This window comes from Panthera pardus, unplaced genomic scaffold, assembly GCF_024362965.1.
Source record: "Panthera pardus isolate Hobbes unplaced genomic scaffold, ASM2436296v1 HiC_scaffold_2, whole genome shotgun sequence".
NCBI classification, from domain to species: Eukaryota; Metazoa; Chordata; class Mammalia; order Carnivora; family Felidae; genus Panthera; species Panthera pardus.
The window spans coordinates 63289078-63295174 of NW_026526765.1; the positions used below are offsets into that span (position 1 = coordinate 63289078).

General features: G+C 49.2%; 1 long non-coding RNA gene across 2 annotated transcripts; it reads left to right on the forward strand.

The window, feature by feature from the left end:
- Nucleotides 1-1842: 1842 nt before the first annotated feature.
- On the forward strand, nt 1843-4731 carry LOC109267529 (uncharacterized). Of its 2 annotated transcripts, XR_002080162.2 has the most exons (3): nt 1843-2112; nt 2472-2618; nt 2934-4731. It is a non-coding gene; the product is annotated as an uncharacterized LOC109267529 (long non-coding RNA). The 2 variants fall into 2 exon arrangements; XR_002080161.2 differs by having other exon boundaries at nt 2472-4731.
- The last annotated feature ends 1366 nt before the right edge of the window (nt 4732-6097 follow it).

The window sequence follows — 6097 nt, forward strand, 5'->3', positions numbered from 1 at the left end:
TGAGGTGACCTTCCTTCTTTTGACCCACCCCCCAAAGTCCTAAAATCTACTCAGCTAACTTAATTGCTTGTTGTAAATTGTGAAGTTTTGTGAAAACCCATAATGAGGCTCCGTTTCCAGCCCAGGTGAAATAGGCATCTGGCCGGCAGGCAGAAGCTGGAGCCCTGAGGGCCATGAGGGTATGGCCACAGAGAGCTCTCAGAAATGAATGCGGACGGTTGTTGGCTTTCAAGACAGTTTCACTGGGTTGCTCCAGCCCCAGTGCACAGGCTGTGCACAGAACCAGGGCATCCAGCTTCAACTCCAAGGGCAAATGGGGCTGAAATCCCCCAGAGAAGCTGCCTTTTCTTAATACGCTTGTGGTCCAGCCCTTAGCAGGGTTTGGACAGATGGGGGAAACTGGAATGTTTGGGCCTTTTGCCTCTGGCCTCCATCAGGCTCAACTATTTACCCCAGGATACCATACAAGCATGATCATTTCCTACGTGGGCTGTGACGTGAAAGCATTTGGGGGATCTTGCTCTCAAGCTGCTCCGCCCAGTTCAGTAGAAATGTCTCGTGTCTCGTGACATTTCGTACAAACGTGTCTCGTACAAACTGAGATGTGCTGTAAGCGTAAAATACATACCAGATTTTGAAAACTCAGAACGAGAGCAAGAAAGTCGCCAATAATTGGCTTTATGTTAATTACATGCTGAAACGCCAGTATTTTGAATGTGTATTACCTAGGCTGCTGAAATTACTTGCCTTACCTTGTTACTTTTCCAATGCGGCTGCTAGAAAATTTAAAATCACCCATGTGGCTCCCGCTACATGTAGGGGCAGTGCTGCGCCAGAAAGAAAGTTAACATTTTGCAGACGCCATAGGTGATTGTGTCCATCTGCAAAGGTAGCGTATTTGCGTACGTGTGTATATGGGTAGATGTGGGTACGTGTGTGTGTTTGTGTGTGTGTACATGGGTGAGAGTGAGTGTAGATGTGTGTGCATGTAGGTATATCTGTGTGTGTGACTGAGTATATATATATGTATATATATATGTGCGTGCATATGTGTATGTGTGTGAATGTGTGTGTGTGTGTGTGTGTGTGTGTATGAGAGTGAGTGGCTATGTGTATGAATATGTGCGTATCTACGTGCGACAGAGCAAGTGTGTTCGTGTGGGCACATGTGTGTCCGTGGATATGTGTATCCGTGTGTGTGTTTGGGGGGCCTGAGCCATTGGAGGGGGGGCGGAGGAGGCCCAGTGGTAGGTCAGGACACCGTGATTCAGAGGCCGTGAGAGGCAGCCTGACCTGATGAGACAGTTTGGAATGGCACGTAGGAGCAGAGTGAAGGGGGCCCCGGGGGTCTCACAAGTCACCAAGCTCGAGAAGCAGCGCCATGGAACTGAGGGAGGAGCCAGCCAACCGCGGCATGGCTGGCACATGGATTTAGGCACAGGCTAGCCCGCTGGTTACGAGGATGGGCTTTGGAGCCGGATTGTTCGATTCTAGCTTCTCCGCGAACTACCTGTGTGGCCTTGGGCAAGTTACTTAACTTTGCTGTGCCTCAGTGTATTCATCCGTAAAGGGGACATCTATTTGTCATTGGTGACTATATCATTGGGTCATGGTGAGGTGGTAATGCGCTCGTACGTGTCAAGTGCTTCAAACAGGGTCTGTTGGGTCCTGCTTGGTCACAGAATCCTCTATTATTTTTGCCAGGAGAATATGGTCTTATGACTGAATTGGCCCGGGTCTTGTGCCCGGCTCAGGTGCACAGGCAGCTGGGTCTGTCACCCCAAGAAAGGGGAGAGGCAGGGAAGTGTGCAGCTGATATAAACAGCAGCTGTCCCATCTACTCCACCCTCTGGCTCTGTGACCTTGGGCAAGTGACTCAATGAATCAGAAGCCCAACTTCCACATCTGTAAAAGCTTCCTGGAGAAATTGTAAGGATTACACAACCTGTGCCCCACGGAAGGTGACGAGCAAATAACTTAATGACCATGTTGCTGTCATTGGCAGTAAGGGGCTGACTTTTGGTTTGGGCTAGACAATGGCCCCAACTTGGAGGCTGTCCCTTCTGGAGATCAGATCCCACCTCAAACTCTCGACTCAGTGGCAGCAGAAAGGTCAGCTGGGACTTTGGGGCTGAGACCTGGTCAGTGGGCACTGGCCTGTGTCTGTTTAATAAATATCCCCTAGCCTCCTGGAAGGCTTCCTTCCCTTGCTGCGAAGTTTTGGTTCAACCTGTTCTCCTTTTGTAGTTGGGGTTTTGTAAGAGGCCAAGTTCCAGGCTGGGGCAGGATAAACAAGATTGCATGGCTAATGATTGGTGAGCTGGCCCGGAATGCAATTTACTGCAGGTTGCAGTGGAGGGGAGTCGGTCACCCCCTGGGCAGTTTACAGGGAGGTTGTTAAAACAGGAAGGAGGGTCCAGACTCTGCAGGATGGCTGCTCCGCATTTTTCTCTACCCTTTTTTTTTTTTAGGAGTGGAGACACCTGCTTCCGACGGGCAATTCTCTGCCTCAATCTGAGTTACAAGAAATAAACACCGTGTGACCAAAGCCTTACATTTATCTCGCATTTTGCAGCTTGCAAAAGATACTCAGTTCTACCACCACTCCAGTGTTGCAGGTGGGGCAGTTGGAGCTCGGAGAGGGGACGTGACTTGCACAAGGACACACAGCCAGGAAATAGCGGGGCCAGGATTCTAAAATTTTCCACAAAGCAAGTGAGGCAAAAATAGTGTTTGTGCTCAATCTTCTGGAGCCAAAGCTGACCCTTCCCTCTGGGTGGGGACACTTGAATTGAATACAATCTTGGAGGGACTGGGATGGTCCCCCATTCTAATGGGATGTCACGATGATGGGGAGAGACGTTTTCCTTTTTTCCTAGCTCGGAATTTTAGAAGTCTGTTTTCTCGACCTCATACTTTTCTTCTCTGCTCAGATATAGCCCGTCTCTCCAACCCAACTCTGGCCATCTGCCCCGTGTCTGAAGGGACTGCACGGTGCAAAGGCCGAAGGAAGAGATCCAAGTTCCGTTCCTGCTGCCTGAACTCAGGCAAATCGCTAACTCTCTCTGGACCTCAGTTTGCTTATCTGAAAAAGGGGTAGGTAAAGTCTAGATGAGCTCTGGGAGCCCGCCCACGCTTCTAAAGCTTCCATTCTGGCCCTCTGCCTGCAGCTCCGCCACAGAAGAACTGGGGCCCAGGGCAACGTCTGGCCCTATCCTGGCACCTCGGTGCTTTGTCCTGCTGGGGACATCTGCAAGTCTCCCCAGGCCTCCGTGGATGGCCCCAGCTGCCCTCTCTGGTGAGCTCAGCACAGCATTCGTGGGAACTGATGGTGGAGATAAAGACAGACATGCCGAAATGAGGCTCTCTCTCTCTGTCTCTGTCTCTGTCTCTGCCCCATGCAGGCTTCCTCCCTCAAGGCAGCTGCAGACTGGCCTGGGGGAGGACTGGTTGCCATTCCAGAAGGAGCAAAAACTCGGGGTGGACGGGTTCCATTAGCTCATTCTTCTAATTGTTCTGGCTGGTTATTGTTTCTCCTGATTTATTTCCAATTAGCGCTAGGGAGCTCAGCTTGGGGTTGATTCTGCCAGTTTCCCGGAGCCAGTTCTCAGCTATTTCTGGCTTGGCCAGACCCAAAGCCTTCCTGCTTCCATGCTAGCTGCCATTCGGGGAGGGCCTTCTGGGCACTTATACCACGCTGCCTGCCACCCTCCCGACAGCACTTGTGAAGCTGGTCTCGTCATCGCCATTTCACAAAAGCGGAAACTGAGGCTCGGTGAGGCGAAGGGACTTGCCCAGGTTCCCGCTGGCGGTGAGCGGGCGGTGAAGGCGAATGCTGTCTTACAGACCGTCAAAGACAGGCGTGTTTCAGTAAAATTGGTTGCCATGGTCTGCTTTTATTGCGCCCGGCGCACTGCCTTGCCATCGCATTACTTGCACTACTTAGAAACAATTAATCCACAAATAAACCCCAGGCCTCGTCTTCCAATCGGAAACCCAGATTCTGGGACTTTTCGGGCCGTTTCTGAGCTAGCCGGGAAATCTCCTGGTCATATTAGGAATAAGTGAAGCCATTTGGGTTTTAATAACATGGTGAGAAAATGGTGTGACTTTAAAGTCTTTATTAGCCCTGGAATGCATTTTCCAAAGCAGGAATTAGCTGACACAGGCAGAGTGTCAGCTGGAAAAACAAGGTCTGGGTTAGGTGGCCCAGAAAAAAACCTGCTTTGGTGCCCAGAGCCTCCCACTGATTTCAATTGCTGGTTAGCACAGGCCAGCAGAATAATTGTCCCATCGGTGAACGTGCCATTAGAAATGACCCCACACAGCTAATGGGGGTTTAATACTGGCTTGCTTGGTCCTTGGTATGGGTCCTGTTCTCATTTTTAGTAAGAAAATTACCTGTCTGTCATTTCTTTTAAACTTGTACAGTAATAATTAGCCAGGCCCCAAAGAGAAGCTGGTTCCCCTTAACCTTGGCCCGATGAAGGCTCAGTGACCCATTAAAGTCTGTGAAGTCATTTGACTCTGGCTGGCTAGGGAGGCAATGTGGCAGATATTTGACAGAAAACGGTTATAATACCTCACATTTGTTCCTCCTTTTACACTCTTCAGAGCTCAGGGTAACCTTGGGGTCACAAGCAAGGATTCTCACGAAGGGGTCGGCCAACCATGGCCTGCCAGCCAATCTGACCCACCTCATACTTTTGCAAATAAAGTGTTATTGGAACACCGCTGTGCCCATTCATTTACATTGTCTGTGGCTGCCTTTGCACTCTCACACTACGATCGAGTAGTTGCATCAGAGACTGGATGGCCTGCAAAGCCTAAACTATTCACTCTCTGACCCTGGACCAAAAGGGTTTGCTGACCTCTGCTCTAATTCACAAAAGCCAAGTTCGAATCCCGGCTCAACCACTCACCGGCTGTGTGATCTTGGGCACATCACTTTATCTCCACTCTCTGCTTCAGTTTCTCCATCTGTTAATGACAGGTAATAACAGTACCTATGTGGTGGATGCTAGCTAGCAGCCCTCACTGACTCCTTCAACTTGGGCATGACCATGGGACCGGCCTTCAGCAACTCAATGTAAGTGCAAGAGGTGTGCATCACTTCTAGACAGAAGCGTTTGGAGCCGGCATCGGCTTCCCGTGCTCCCTTTCTCTGCCACGTTGTCCAAGGAGGCCGTGTGACCCGGCTGCTGCACCTACAAGCCGGTCAATTCGTTTCTTGAAAGATTAAAATGGTGACAGATCCTCTCTACCCACAAACGATGTTTAGCACGAGTGAGGAATCAGTCTTTGGTGTTTAAGCCACTGAAGATTTGAACATCGTTTGTTACTTCAACAACACCTAGCGTATGGTCTCCGGCCCATTTCACAGTGTTTTGAATAAATTAGAGGAATTAGAGGCGCCTGGGTGGCTCAGTCGGTTAAGCATCCGACTTCGGCTCAGGTCATGATCTCACGGTCCGGGAGTTCAAGCCCCGCGTCGGGCTCTCTGCTGTCAGCGCAGAGCCTGGAACCTGCTTTGGATTCTGAGTCTTCCTCTCTTTCTGCCCCTCCCCTCACGCTCTGTCTCTCAAAAAATGAATAAACATTACAAAAATAAAAATAAAAAAATAAAACTAGATGAATTAGGTGTGTAGGATCTGTAGAATAGCGGCCGCCGTAGAGTTAAGTCTTCAATGAATGCTAGCTGAAATCACTAATATCATGATGTCAATCATTATTAATGAAAACGTATACTATTTTTTCACAAACGAGCTCATTTTCGAGCTCTCAATGACTATGAGGTAGTGACTATTATCTTCATTTATTTGTTCAGTAAGCATTTCATGGGCACCTGTTTTATGTTCGGTAATATGCTAGACTCTAGGATATAGAAATAAATCAGAGAAGCTTTTGGCTCATAGAGGGAAGATCTGTCTCACTCAGACTCTAGAGTGGAAGTGATATTATAGGAAGACGTCACAGCTGAATCTTGGAAGATAAGTGGGGGTTCACCAGATGGAGAAGGGAAGGAAAGGCATTCCAGGCAAAGGGAACCAGCATATGCAATGACACAGAAGCTGAAATTATATGCTCTTTTGGGGAA